Source organism: Prionailurus bengalensis, chromosome E2 (genome assembly GCF_016509475.1).
Source record: "Prionailurus bengalensis isolate Pbe53 chromosome E2, Fcat_Pben_1.1_paternal_pri, whole genome shotgun sequence".
Lineage (NCBI taxonomy): Eukaryota > Metazoa > Chordata > Mammalia > Carnivora > Felidae > Prionailurus > Prionailurus bengalensis.
In genome coordinates this window covers 18,828,715-18,843,677 of record NC_057352.1, presented here as the reverse complement: position 1 = coordinate 18,843,677, position 14,963 = coordinate 18,828,715, and the positions used below count along the sequence as shown (strand labels likewise).

Below are 14,963 nucleotides of genomic sequence, written 5' to 3'. Positions count from 1 at the left end.
AAATCCAAAACGTAAGAAGAATTGAAAATTCTTTATTTGGGGGGCACCTGGGTGGCTCAGTCAGTTATGCGTCTGACTTTTGGTTTCAGCTAGGTCATGATCTCACAGTTCGTGGGTTTGAGCCCCGCATCGGGCTCAGTGCTGGCAGTGTGGAGCCTGTTTGGGATGCTCTCTCTCTCCTTCTTTCTCTGCCCCTCCCCTGCACACACACACACACACACACACTCTGTCTCAAAATAAATAAACTTAAAAAAAAAGAAAGAAAATTCTTTATTTGGTAAAATTAAGATTACATTGTGTAACTCATGGACCACCAAGAGGGAAACATGTGAAAGTGGTAACTGAAAAAAAAAACGACATGAAGTAATACTGATGATGCTCACATTCAGTTGTGCCGTCATGTGGCTAAAATAAAGGTCTTCTGGTTCCTTTTGTGTCAAACATTTAAGGGCACACTAAAAAAAAATAAGGCAATTTTGCTAAAAGGGAAGATCCTTTAAATTCTTTAGGGAGGGGTTACCTAGAGGGGGAAGAGTGCTTAAAATTCTATAGCACTAAGGTTAAGTGGAGGCCATGACCAAATAAATGTGTAACCAAGACATGTTTTATGCTCTTTAAAGCAGTACTTTTGAGTCGGGAAAGTATCCAGAGAAAGATGATTCTTCCTGATGTGCTTTCTCGCTGAACAACACCTTTATTCACCTTTGTATGTATCAACCGTCTAGCGCAAGTACTCGAACTCTGAAATATCTCAATGCAACTCACAAATGACACTTTATCATGCATAATACCTTCACCTGGAAATAAATTCTTCATGCCTTGCGCATTCATGATTCCCAGGAACATTTCAGTTATGGTAAATTACAGGATGGCAAGAAAAGTTCTTGGAGATCTTGAAGTAAGAAAAAACTTGAGGTGGGGCGCCTGGGTGGCTTAGTCAATTAAGCGTCCAACTTCGGCTCAGGTCGTGATCTCGTGGTTCGTGAGTCTGAGCCTCGCGTCAGGCTCTGTGCTGACAGCTGGGAGCCTGGAGCCTGCTTCGGATTCTGTGTCTCCTTCTCTCTCTCTGCACCTCCCCCACTCACGCTCTGTCTCTCTCTCTCTGTCTCTCTCTCTCTCTCAAAAATAAAACATTTAAAAAAGTTAAAAAATATTAAAAAACTTGAGGAAAGGATATGTTAAAGGGCTTCACAAATATGAAGCACAATAAAAGGCAATTTTTCCTAGATCCAAGGCTCAAGTCTGAATCCTTAAACTTCCCACCATCAACACACCATTTGTGAGTGTTCTTTTCGGAAAGCTCCAGTGAGCTCCCGTGTCAGGAACAGGTGCCTCTCAGCCAGCGCTGGACAGAAGAGGCTTGTGATGCTTGCACCGAATCCAAACTCAGTACATTGTTGGCTCTTTCTGTCGGGTCGCTTATAATCGGCAATCCACCATGTTCTGGACCTTCTCCGGTCCAGCAGTAGTGAAAAGTGTATCCAGTTCACCTGGTGTGAAGAACTAAACTCTAGTACCATTGCCTGTCACATGGAAATTTCAGACAGACACTGATCGTTTCTTTTTAATGTTTATTTATTTATTTGCTTATTTTTAATGTTTACTTTTGAGAGAGAGAGACAGAGTGTGAGCAAGGGGAGGGACAGAGAGAGGGAGACAAAGAAGCCGAAGCAGGCTCCAGGCTCTGAGCTGTCAGCACAGAGCCCGACGCGGGGCTTGAACTCACGAGCTGTGAGATCGTGACCTGAGCCGAAGACAGCCGCTTAACCGACCGAGCCACCCAGGTGCCCCGACGCTGACCTTTTTTAAACCCAAGCTAAGCCGTGTCATAGCGGCCATAATCTCGAAGAGGCATCATCCCTCTGGGCTCCAGAAGCCTGCTCAGCCTGTTGAGAGCCTCCTGCATCTTGTCCTGAGGGGGACAATCTCGAGACTAGCCGTGGGCACTGGGTAACTCTGATCTTCATCACATGGATTGTGAACAAAGGGAAAACACCAGCAAGGATCCTGTGCTAAATTTGTCTGAGCCAGTTCTACAGCCGTGGAAGAAAAATCACAGCAGTAAACAGAGTCCTGGATCCCGGTCAGTCTGTAAAATCAGAAAGACTGTGTCTCTCACGCCACAACCGACCTCGAGTGTTCGGGAGCTGGCTGAGGAGCCAGAGAACTCATCAGCACAGATCTGCAGGTGATTGAGTTTCTGAGTTACATTTTCTTCCACGGGAGCCGCCTGTGTTTTATGTCCAAGACTATCTGAATTGTTCGTCTATTTTAAAACCATTCTCGGGGCACCTGGGTGCCTCAGTTAGTTGGGGGACCAACTTCGGCTCAGGTCATGATCTCACGGTTCGGGAGTTCGAGCCCCGCGTCGGGCTCTGTGCTGACAGCTCAGAGCCCGGAGCCTGCTTTGGATTCTGTGTCTCCCTCTCTCTCGGCCCCTCCCTCCCTCATTCTCTGTCTCAAAAGTAAACGTTAAAAAAAAATTTTTTTTTTAAATATCGAGGTGTCTGAACTCAGGCACCAGTTGGATTCCTGGCTCAGCTGGTTGTTGGCTTATCTCAGCCTCTGCAAGCCTCTCCCACAAACAGCCTACAGGTGAGCTTGAAGAAGAAAATGTATATAAAGCCATCAAGTGACTAGTAATCCAGTTGTCTGTTTTAGGCGAGGAGTGTTTCTGATGTTGGTCCTTCCAAAATCCGGATCCGTCCTTTACAAGTGTTCTCGACCACAACTCCCTCAAATGACAGCCGCATCAGTTCTGACTCTGCACGTATGACAGCTGCCCCAGACTTGAAAACCCCAAGTGACATACAAGCATCGTGTGGCTTCTCGCTGTCCTCTCCAGAAGCTCAGCCAAGCCATCCCACCATCACCAGGACTGATCTTCTGGGTTCCAGCCGCCGAGGATTAAATGGAGCCACCAAGCTATTCACCCATATTCTGTATCTTACTCTTCCCTCCCATACAACTCAGCCACAGCACATGCATATCCCCTGAGTCAACTAGCTGTTTTCTTATAACCTCGGAGACGCCTTTCCCTTAACGTGACACCATGCAACGCTGGGGATTCGATTTGTATTGCAATTCAGCCATCCAAAGGATTAGACTGTGGGTTTAGTTTCCAGAAATCTCAACTCGGGAGCTAAGGGAGATAAGGATTTCTCTTAGGATGGTCATTAATGGCTTTCTATCCCTTACCTTGACTTTGAGCTGAGAATTTAAAGCCCTGAGCTCATTTTCTTTCTGCACTTAAAAGCAACCAACCGGGGGCACCTGGGTGGCTCAGTCGGTTAAACATCTCTTTTTTTTAATTGTTTTTTTTTAATGTTTATTTTTGAGAGAGAGAGAGAAAGAGAGAGAGCACGCGTCGGGGAGGGGCAGAGAGAGAGGGAGACACAGAATCCAAAGCAGGCTCCGGGCTCTGAGCCGTCAGCACAGAGCCTGACGCGAGGCTCCAACCCATGAATCTTGAGATCATGACCTGAGCTGAAGTTGGACCCCTAACCCACTGAACCACCCAGGCGCCCCAAGCATCGGACTCTTGATTTCGAAGGTGATACTCCCAGCTGGGAATACCTGAGGCACTCACCAGACCCATAATGCAGACGTTCCCCCCAGCAGGGCCCGTGTTGTGACTGGACTGGATCTCGTGGCTCCTGTTACGACTGCAGGATGTGCGTCAGTGAAAACCATCAGGGAACTTTGACGAACAAGGCTAATTACTCCCAAGTCCTGGCATGCCGGGGCCACCGAGTGAGGTCACAGGCAGACAGAACGCAGACCTGGGGCTCTGCCTTCATTAGCGTCTGGGAGGGGGGGTTCCTGGGGGCTCATGAGGTCACTCTATATTGACTAATTTGAAGCCTAAGAGTGGGATTCAGGGCATGGGAGACCAAAGGCAGGGCCACTCAAGGCGTGTCCGTTTTCATGGTCATCCAGGGTTTTCTGAGAGGAAAACTTCGTGGGCGTGGGGGTGCCTACTGCCTTATCTGGTTGTGCTGATCTGGAGCAGACGGCTTTTGAAATGGATGCCTTGCCAATCAATGCTTAATTCAGGCATTACACCCCGACACTTCCTTCCACCACGACAGGCGGTCGTTGTTGTCACCATTTTGCTACTGTTGCACGCCGCAGACAACTGGCGTCTCCTTTACAGTCAGAAACGGGGTCATGAATCCGGTTGAGTCCGGCCAGAGAACCCGGTCCAGATTCCTATCCTCGAGTTTCTGTTCCCTGGAACCGCTCACAGCACCATCGCTGTCTACACGTCTGCATTCAGCCAGGGAAGCAGAACTTCTCCGGGGATTCTGGGGTAAGGGATTGCTTGTGAGAACTGGGCCTTCCGTGATCTCACGATTCACGAGATCGAGCCCCACGTTGGGCTCTGTGCTAATGGTGTGGAGCCTGCTTGGGATGCTCTCTCTTTCCCTCTCTCTCTGCCCTCCCCCCCCCCCCCCGGTCTCTCTCAAAATAAATAAATAAACATTAAAAAAAAAAAAAGAAAAGTAGACCTTATACAACTGCTTCACTTTCACCAACCAAATCTCATAAAAGTGCTTTCCTGGCCAACGGTAACCCAGAAGCATGCAGGGTAAGGGCTTCTGAGGAAGATGGCTTGAGTGTAATCGGAGCGACATGGTAGAACCCACAACGATATCCAGGCAGTGGATTTTATTTTTTTATTTTTATTTTTTTTTTAACGTTTATTTATTTTTGACAGAGAGAGAGAGTGAGCACGAGCGGGGGAGGGGCAGAGAGAGAGGGAGACACAGAATCGGAAGCAGGCTCCAGGCTCTGAGCCGTCAGCCCAGAGCCCGACGCAGGGCTCGAACTCACGAACCGCGAGATCGTGACCTGAGTCGAAGTCGGACGTTCAACCGACTGAGCCACCCAGGTGCCCCAATTTTATTTATTTTTGAGAGAGAGAGAGAGAGAGAGAGAGAGAGTATATGTGTGTGCAGGGGAGGGGCAGAGAGAGGGGGAGACACAGAATCCAAAGCAGGCTCCAGGCTCTGAGCTGTCAGCACAGAGCCTGAAGCGGGGCTTGTGACCTGAGCTGAAGTCAGATGCTTAACCCACTGAGCCACCCAGGTGCCCCCACAACATATTTTAAAGGATGTTACAGAACTTGATCTTCCCACTCACCTTCAGAATTACGTCCATTTTGTAGTCCGAGAGACTAAGTGATAAATTAAGAGAGTTGCCCGACGGTGCTTAGTTCATAGGTGGAATTGGTCTGAGGTCCAGCTCGCCTGCTTCCAAACACTATGTTCTTTTCTGGGCAGTGAGCACTCCTGGCCTCCCTTCCTTATCAGTATAGATGAGTCTCTGAGGACTTTGTCTTAACTCTCTCTTTTACAATTTCAATCTCATCCCTCCCTCCCATCATTTCATAAATATGTCTTGATATTACCTCCCTCTGTACTTACTTTTTCATTCTCTCTCCCATAAAATGTCTACTAACTTATAAGATTCCCCCTTTTCTACAGACCCCCTCACCCCTCTTTTCACACACCTTGCTGATCCCCCAACATCGTTCCCAAACCTTCTCTCTCCTACAGAACCTCTTCCATGGAAACGTGTAACTTTTGTTACAGAAAAGCCTCAAGATTTGAGTTCTAACTCTGGATTCCACTTTCACGCGGGCCATGACTCTTCCCTCCAAGCTTCAGGCTCCTCGTGTTTCGGGTGTGGGTCGACTGGGATCCTATTGGTGAGACCACTTTGCAAATTCTAAAGCACTAGAGAAATGCCGTTAATTGTTATCGTCTCTTATGTGATTCTCAAATTAAAAAGTCGATGCCAAGTGATCCACCAAATAAAAAATATTGCTCGAGTTTATTGGCGGGAGCAACAGATTCCTTGAGTGCGATCACCCAGAGCAGACCCAGAGGAAGTTACGCCTACAAAGGATAATGGGCGGAGAATTATTCCCTGGTGTTTCCTCTCGCCCACTTTCTCCCTGGCTGCCCAGTTTAGGCTCCCTGTGTGGGATGGCTTCTGTCCAGGCTTGGGTCCAGCCCTGGGGGTGCATGGATTGTCCAGAGTGAGTCAAGGCCAAATTTTAATCCATTATTGGCAAACACCGAAGAATAAGGGGTTTGGGGGTCTCGTAGGTCTGATTCGAATCCCCATAAAAACTGTGAAATGGCCAGGTCCCCCGATTTCTCTGTGCTCCGGATTGCTAACGACAACATGGGGTGACGGGAAGGTGGAGGGTAACTTACAGCATTCGTGAAAACGTATACTTAAATCTAAAAGTTTTGACTCATGATGGGTGCTCAGTGAATGTATCTGTGGTGAGAAGTATTTCATTATATTAGCTCCTTCAGCATAAGGAACACCTCTTATTCATCGACGTAACCCCAGATCTTGGCTCAAGGACAAGACACCATATGGCCCCAAGAAAAATCTTCTGAGTGAATAAATGAATGGATGCTATAGTAATTAAAGAAGTCACGAGGCTAACTGTGATACTGGAAGGAGACAAAAGTGCAAATGTAATCTGGGTTTGGGTGTGCAGTTGGTGAGCTGCGGTGTCCTGGCTTCTCCAAACCACAAGTTGTTGTGGAAAACATTACATGTGTGTAGGAGGGCCATTGGCATTTCTCTCAAGGGAGGCTGAGTGAGTCTTCTTATGTTTAAGGGACCTTAGATTTCCCTTTTTCTTTTCTATGAACTACCTCTTCATATTCTTTGCCCATTTTTAAACTAGATGGTTGCTTTTTTTTTCTTATTGATTTTTAGGAGCTCTTTATATATATGTAACCCTTTGTTATGGGAAGAGCAAGCATTTTTAGCATTTTTTAAATGTCTGTTTATTTTGAGAGACATAGGGTAGGGGCACGTGTGAGTGGGGGAGGGGCAGAGAGAGAGGGAGAGAGAATCCCAAGCAGGCTCTGTGCAGTCAGTGCAGAACCCAATGTGGGGCTGGATCTCACGAACCTTGAGATCATGACCTGAGCAGAAATCAAGAGTTGGACACTTAACTGACTGAACCACCCAGGAACCCCTATTTTTAGCACTTGTGTTTTATTTATGGCACTTTTAAATGTGGGAGTGTTTTTCTTTATTTTTCTTAAAAACATTTTTTTAATGTTTATTCATTTTTGAGAGAGAGAGAGAGAGCGTGAGCGGGGGAGGAGCAGAGAGAGAGAGGGAGACACAGAATCTGAAGCAGGCTCCAGGTTCTGAGCTGTCAGCACAGAGACCGACACGGGGCTTGAACTCACAAACCGTGAGATCATGATCTGAGCCGAAGTTGAACCAACTCAGTTGAACCAACCGACTGAGCCACCCAGGCACCGCTTTTTAAAAAATGTTTTAGTGTTTATTTCTGAGAGAGAGAGTGCATGCACGCAAGTGGGGGAGGGGCAGAGAGAGAGGGGAACAGAGGATCCCAAGCGGGCTCTGGGCTGACAGCTTCAGTGCAGACAGCAGTGAGCCTGATGCAGGGCTCGAACTCACAAACCGAGAGATCGTGACCTGAGCCAAAGCCCGATGCTAAACCGACCGAGCCACCCAGGCGTCTCTAATTTTATGACATCATACATAAAAAGACCACGCCAAAGCTGAGATTAATTTTTAAAAATACTTTTCCATGCTTACGTCTGCATTTCGTGGTTTCCATGCCTTATGTTTAGGCAAACTCTGCGTCATTTGGAATGGACCCTGATTTGAGATGATGGTTCTCTGTGTCTTATCTTCCTCGGTGGCACCACTTTCTAAGACGGTGCCTGACACCTAATAGATATTCAATGAATATTTATTTATTTTTTTATTTTTATTTTTCATGTCTCTCTTTCTTAATGTTTAATGTGTTAAATGTTTTTTTATTTTTTGAGAGACAGAGCACGAGTGGGGGAGGGGCAGAGAGAGAAGGAGACGCAGAATCCGGAGCCGGCTCCAGGCTCTGAGCTGCCGGCACAGAGCCCCACGCGGGGCTCGAACCCACGAACAATGAGATCATGACCTGAGCCGAAGTCTGACGCTTGACCGACTGAGCCACCCAGGCGCCCCGACTCAAGGAATATTTATTGAGCGGATGAGCAAATTAACACTCAGGTCTGCCAATCCACCCTCTCCAGAAACCATTATTTTCTGCTGCCTGTGGTGCTTTGTGGCATCTCAGAGACCTTCCACACTGTGTACTCCAACATGGTGGCCTGCGTCATCAAAGTGTGCAAGCCAGGTACTGAGAGAGGCTGCTGGTAAGACAGAAGTCACAATCTCTTGTAACCTAATCATGGAACCGAAGTCCCTTCATACTCGCATAGTCCATGGGTCAGAAGCAAGTTCCTTCATATTCGCATATTCCATGGGTCAGAAGCAAGTCGTGAAGTCAGGCCCGCATTCGAAAGAAGAAAATGACACAAGGGCACGCCTCGCATTTCTCTTATTTCTCACAGGAGAACTCAGAGCATTTCCTCGCAGAGCAACGTGCATGCACATTTGGAGACTTGTCTGCAGTCTCTCCTCAGGCTCCGATTGTGGCTGTCCACGCTACTGCTGTCTCCATGGTGGTTACTTAACCAGCCTGGCTGAATTCCTTTTTGTAATGTGGGGCGGGAGTTAAAATATGCCTGGTTCCAGAGCACGGAACACCTCTTCTTCTAGGCCTGGCACTGAAAACCATTGAAGATGTGAACCCAAAAGTCCTGGGAAAAGGCTGGTGTTCGAGAACCAGAACAGGTCTTTTTTTTCTCCGTGTGCAGTGTTTGGTTCCTGTTTATAGAACGCAAATTTAAAATGTGATGGGTGGGGGCGCCTGGGTGGCTCAGTCGGTTGCGTGTCGGCCTGCGGCTCAGGTCACGATCTCGCGGCCCCGTGCGTTCGAGCCCCGCGTCGGGCTCTGCGCTGACAGCACAGAGCCTGGAGCCTGCTTCGGGTTCTGTGCCTCCCTCTCTCTCTGCCCCTCCCCCACTTTCTCTCGTTCTCAAAAATAGTAAACATTAAGGAAAAAAAAAAGAAAACTTTAGAAAAATAAATAAAATGCAACGTGTGAAGACAGAAGGAAATATCAGGGGGACGAAGGCCACCTTTGTGGGGAAAACAGCTTATGTTGTTACGTGATATGAGGGGGTGGATGTGGGGGCAGGGAGGGGAGGCAGAGAGGCCAGGCGGAAACACCCAAGTGGCCCCAACTTCCACTGTTCTGCCTTAAAATATTCTTTTTCCAACAAAACTCAGCCCAGAAATCAACTTCCTCTCCTCCTGCCCTCCGGCTGCTCCAATCAATCAGCACGGGGCAAGACTTCTCAGGTTCCAACACTAAGGAGCATAAACAGCTTCGGATCTGAGGATCCCGGGCCAGAACTGCCAGAGGAGAGGCAGGAGCTCAAATGAAAGAAAGCCCTTGACTTGGAGGAAATGATTCTTCCTGTCACAGGAAGAGCCAGTACATCCTGAGGAAGCCACATATTTGCAGAGTCTGAGCTCAGCCTGGCCCAGGGGGAGAGAACGTGAATTTGCAGTACTCAGGGATGGAACATATATCTGAGGCTCTGCCTGATTCAGACAGGATCCACCCAGGCTCCAGGGTGAGGAAGACGGTCAGTGTTCTAAGACAGGCTCAGCAAACACAGGTACAGACACACAGGAAAGAAGCCACCTGGCCGGGGGGACCTGAAACACTTCCTTCGCTTCGATGCAGGTCAGCACGCTTGGGTGAAAACCCTGGTTGTGTGCGGTGAGTGTAGACACATGTTGTTAGCCTGAGAGTGATTGGGGATTCTGATAAAGAAGTGACGCTCGGCAGCCAGAGGAGGGGTGGTACGTTCGTTATCTGTCGCTGCATAACAAATTCTCCCAAGACTTAGTGGCTTAGAACAACACACATTTATTATCCCCCAGTTTCTGTGGGTCAGGAGTCCGGGCACAGTGTAGCTGGGGTCCCCTCCTCGGGGTCTCTCCTGTTGCTGCCATCGAGATGCCGGCCAGGGCTGATGTCTCATCGCCTGGCTCAGCCAGGAAGGAGCCGCTTTCTAGTTCATTCCTTTCTCACGAGCTCTTGGACCGGGGGCCTCCGTTCCTCACTGGCTGTTGGCCAGAGGCCGCCATTGGGTGCTTTTCCCCAACGTGGAAGCTGTGATGTCAAAGCGTATGAGCCAAGAAGGCAATTGAGGGAGTCGGCTAGCAAGACAGAAGTCACAACGTCTGTCATCTAGTCATGGGAACGACAGCCCATTACCCTTACCATGTTCTATCCATTAGAAGCAAGTCACAAGGTCAGGCCCCACACTCAAGGAAGGGAGTTACACAAGGGCACCAATGACAGATGGGGGAGGGGCACCGCAGGCCCTCTTAGAAGCTGGCCTCCCGCAGGTGGGGAAGAATCTGCAGAAAAATACTCCTGAGAAGTATTTAAGGAGACAAACTTTTAAGTGAATTAAATGGCAAAGAAGAAACGTTACACAAAATGCCAGGCTTTCTAACACACGCGAGGGGCTGATTTCCTAGCAGTTTATAAGCACTGAACTTAATTTCTAAGGAGATGGCCTTGTAAAAATAGTAAATAACAAAAAATAGGTAACTCACCTGTAATTAATTGAAACCAGAGTTTCCCCACCGCCACCCCCCACACCTGGCCAAATTCAGAGTCTTGTCCCTGGGAGAGTCTGAGAGGGTTCCAGTTACCTCTTGCCCCATAAAAACAAGCCAAAGTTTAGTAGCTTTAAACAACGTTTATATTGCTCACAGATCTGCAATCTGGACAGGGCTCGGTGCCTGCAGCTCAGGTCTGTTGTACTCAGCATCAGCTGGGGCGGCCTGAAGGCGGGCCTGGAATCTTCTCAAGGCTCTCTCACTCACATGTCTGCAGTTGACGCTGCAGTGGATGGGGGCCTCTGGCCAGGACACTTACAGGTGGCCCTTCTATGTGGCTGCTAGGGTGTCCTCGCAGCATGGGGCCTGGGCTCCAAGGATGAGTGTCCTGAGAGAAACTGAGGCAGGGTGTACCACCTTTTACGACTTAGCCTTTAAAGACACCTACTGTCACCCCCACCATGGTCTTGCGTCTGCTGGGCTCAAGGGGACGGAATGCAGATCCCACATCTTTTTTTTTTTTTTTTAAGTAAGCTTCACGTCCGGCGTGGAGCCCAACATGGGGCTTGAACTTGTGACCCTCAGATCCAGACCTGAGCTGACCTCGAGTCCAAAGCTTAACCGACTGAACCACCCAGGAGCCCTCCCCCCCTTTTTAATATAACCCACATCTTGATGGAGGAGTGTCTCCACTGTAAGAAGGTCCTATTGTGAGAAGGGCACATAGGATGGGATTCATCTTTGGAAAATACAATCCGCCACCGAGAGCAGACCAGCTGCCACCCCATCCTTGAGCTTTCACGAGTGTCAGTGACAACAGACCTCACAGGGTGAAAGGAGGTGTGTGTGGTCATGGGAAATAAGACAGCAGGTGTAATGCTGATAAATAAGAAATACAATCCTTTCTGCCTCTTCTCCCATTGAGTGGGAGGTTGGGAACAGATCCATCAGAGACAATCGTGCAGGGCCACTGAGCCAAGCCTGTGGGCTTGAGAGTTGCACTTGGCCTATTATCGTAAAGCCTGTAAAACTCCCTGTGTTAGTTTTCTGTTGCAGGGTAACACAGTATCACAAATTCAGCAGCTTGAACGATACCCATTTATTACTTCACGGTTTCGTAGGTGAGGAGTCCAGGCAGGTTTGCATTCAGGTTATCGCAACTCTGAGATGAAGATGTCAGTGGCCAGTCTCTGGGGAAGAATCTGCAAACATTCTAGAAATTGAATCTATTGGGGAAGGCGTCTCGCATCATTCTCCGCTGGGTGACGCTAGGGAAATTTTTGACCACCAGAGGGCGCAAGAACCTTAATCCCTGTCGCCTGGGTTCCAGCTCCGGTCTTGGCCCACTTACCGGCAGCGTCAGCAATGCCCAGAAACTTGTTAGAAAAGTGGAATCTCGGGCCCCAAACCCAGAGCTGTTGAGTCAAAATCTAGGTTTTGTCAAGACCCCCAGGCAATTTGTGTGCACATGAAAGCTGGATGGGCACTGCAGCTCAGGAGTTCTCACCCTCGGCTGCATGTTTATTATTATTTTTTTTTCTTTCTTTCTTTTTTTTTTTTTTTCAACGTTTATTTATTTTTGGGACAGAGAGAGACAGAGCATGAACGGGGGAGGGGCAGAGAGAGAGGGAGACACAGAATCGGAAACAGGCTCCAGGCTCCGAGCCATCAGCCCAGAGCCCGACGCGGGGCTCGAACTCCCGGACCACGAGATCGTGACCTGGCTGAAGTCGGACGCTTAACCGACTGCGCCACCCAGGCGCCCCATCTCGGCTGCATGTTTAGAATCACCTCGGGAGCTTTGAAAATTCCTGGGGGCAAGGGCTCCTTTCCCCCCACAGATTCTGATTTTAACTGCCCTGAGGCCAGATTGTTAAAGGGCGCCCTGAATATTGTAACGCGCTTCCGAGGATGAGATTCTCTGCAAGTCTGGCTCATTCCTGGCTTTAAGCACCTGGTGTAGGAACCGAGCTGGGCCAGAACCGGGGTTCACCACCTTGGGTGTAGACACAGGAGAAGGACGCAAAGCCCCATGGTCAGGGGTCTCCTGGGATGCAAGACCAAGTCGGGACAAATGTGGAAGTGTGAAACGCTGAGGAAGTGTTCTCTCATACTCAAAGTGCGTCTGAAACCCGGGTCAAACACCAATTCCTCCGTCGGAAACCCCGGTTTCTCTGCCCGGTGCTTGGTGAGAACACTTCTTGATGGGTGCCCTCTGATCATGATGCTGCCTCCTGGCGGCCACCTTGAGAACAGGAAATGTTTGCTCCACCAAGCACCCTCCACAGCCCTACCTTGACCTGAGCAGCCACCCCCCCCCACCCCCGCCTCGCCCTCCCCGCCCCCCCCCCCCCACTCCGCTGATGGTGGACCCGGGGAGCTGACTTCAAGAAAGACGGTACCTGGAGGGCGGAGGAGCTCAGCAGTGTTAGGAGGGACTTTTAAAAACCTTTCTCCTCACCATTTATATGGCGTCTCCCAGTCCCAGTGCACTTTTATGCACAGCGCCTCGTTTTCACTGTACTCTACCTACACCCACCCAGTTAGCTTAGACCGGGTTAACGGTGCAGATGTGGGAAACGGAGTGACCGAGGGGTGAATGGGTATGTTGAAGTTCGCAGGATGAGACAGGCCGAACTAGGGCAAGAAATCGCCTTACGAAATTTCCTCATTTGCTAAGTGCTATTTCCAGGATGTGGCAATATCCGACTTCTGACGGTCCTTTCCTCACCGTTTGGGGGCATTTCTGGGTATTTTATCATTGTTCTTCCTTCTCCGTTCCCCTCCCCCCAACGGGGGGTTTGTTTTTTTCATTCTGGAATTCTCAATCTCCTATTAAAAATGTCTATTGTCTTCTACGATTTCTTGGGGCGCCTGGGTGGCGCAGTCGGTTAAGCGTCCGACTTCAGCCAGGTCACGATCTCGCGGTCCGTGAGTTCGAGCCCCGCATCGGGCTCTGGGCTGATGGCTCAGAGCCTGGAGCCTGTTTCCGATTCTGTGTCTCCCTCTCTCTCTGCCCCTCCCCCGTTCATGCTCTGTCTCTCTCTGTCCCAAAAATAAATAAACGTTGAAAAAAAATTAAAAAAAAATAAAAATAAAATAAAAATGTCCATTGTCTTCTACGATTTCTCATGCTCGATAGAAGATTTCCCGGGACGGGGGTGGGGTGGGGGGGTAGGGGGGTGGGGAGCGAAGTCTCAATACAGACTAACAACAACAACGATTTCATTATCGCTTTCTTGAATGCAAAGGACTGATTTCCTGTTGTGTCTCCAGCACTTTCACAAAATATTTGTGGAATGAATGAATCACGGATGAAGTGGAGGGATTTGCCAAGTGAAATGGGAGGGAGAGAGGAAGCCGATAGAGAAAACCAATCCAGTCGGGGGCGGGCCAACCTCGGACCCCAGAGCCCTGAAGGATGGTGCAGGGTAGACACCGCGGGGAGCGAGCTGGGCTCATCCTCTCCAATCATGGCCGACGCTCTGCATCCTACGCCCTTTTCCTGTTCTTCTCTATGGTGCAGAAAAAGGAAGTTTAGGTCTGGATGGATTTCCTGCTCAAGCGAAATGCTATGAAGTTCTTTGAAGAGTTCAGTGAACCTCCAGATGTGGACTCCTACCATGAGGGCCCTCCAGCTCTCCTCTGTCAAGTGCCTTACTCCTCTTGGGTAGAAACCCTTCTCCTTCCCGGGGCTCCAGGCACCCTCTCCACCCCCTGATGTTTGAGGAGGGATGGGGAACGGTGTGCTCTGCCTTCACCCCGTGTTTTTGCCCTGAGGCCCCACCCCGTGCTCCCCCCGCCACACACACACCAGCTACACTCGCCCTTCTCCCACTGCTTCCCTCCCACCATCTCCCACTTTCTTCCTTGAGTCCTCCAAGGGGGGGACAGAGGGAGACACAGAAACCGAAGCAGGCTCCAGGCTGTGAGCCGTCAGCACAGAGCCCGATGTGGGGCTTGAACTCACAAACCATGAGATCATGACTTGAACCAACATCAGACCCTCAACCAACTGAGCCACCCAGGTGCCCCATTTTTTCAAATCTTTTTCAAGAACCAACTTGTGACTTCCAATCTTCCCTATTTTATTTTCTGCTCTTACCTTTATTGTTTCCTTCCTCATGTATTCTTAGGATTTATTCCCCTCTCCCATCTTCCTAATTTGATTGCTCACTTCATTAAATAGCGTTTAAGGCTGTAGTTTTCCTTGTTTTTCAAGTTTTTATACATGGCATTTTCATTATTGTTAGTTCTGTATATTTTCTAATTTCTCTTATGGTTTCTTATTTGACTTGTGAATTATTGAGAAGTCTTTAATTTCCAAACAGGTGAGTTTCCTAGTAATATTTTATTTATTTATTTATTTTAATTTTTTTTCCAACGTTTATTTATTTTTGGGACAGAGAGAGACAGAGCAT

General features: G+C 48.9%; 1 pseudogene; it reads right to left on the bottom strand.

Moving 5' to 3' along the window:
• Positions 1–1,335: 1,335 nt before the first annotated feature.
• LOC122495035 lies at positions 1,336–2,281 on the bottom strand (annotated as a pseudogene).
• Between the last annotated feature and the right edge of the window lie 12,682 nt (positions 2,282–14,963).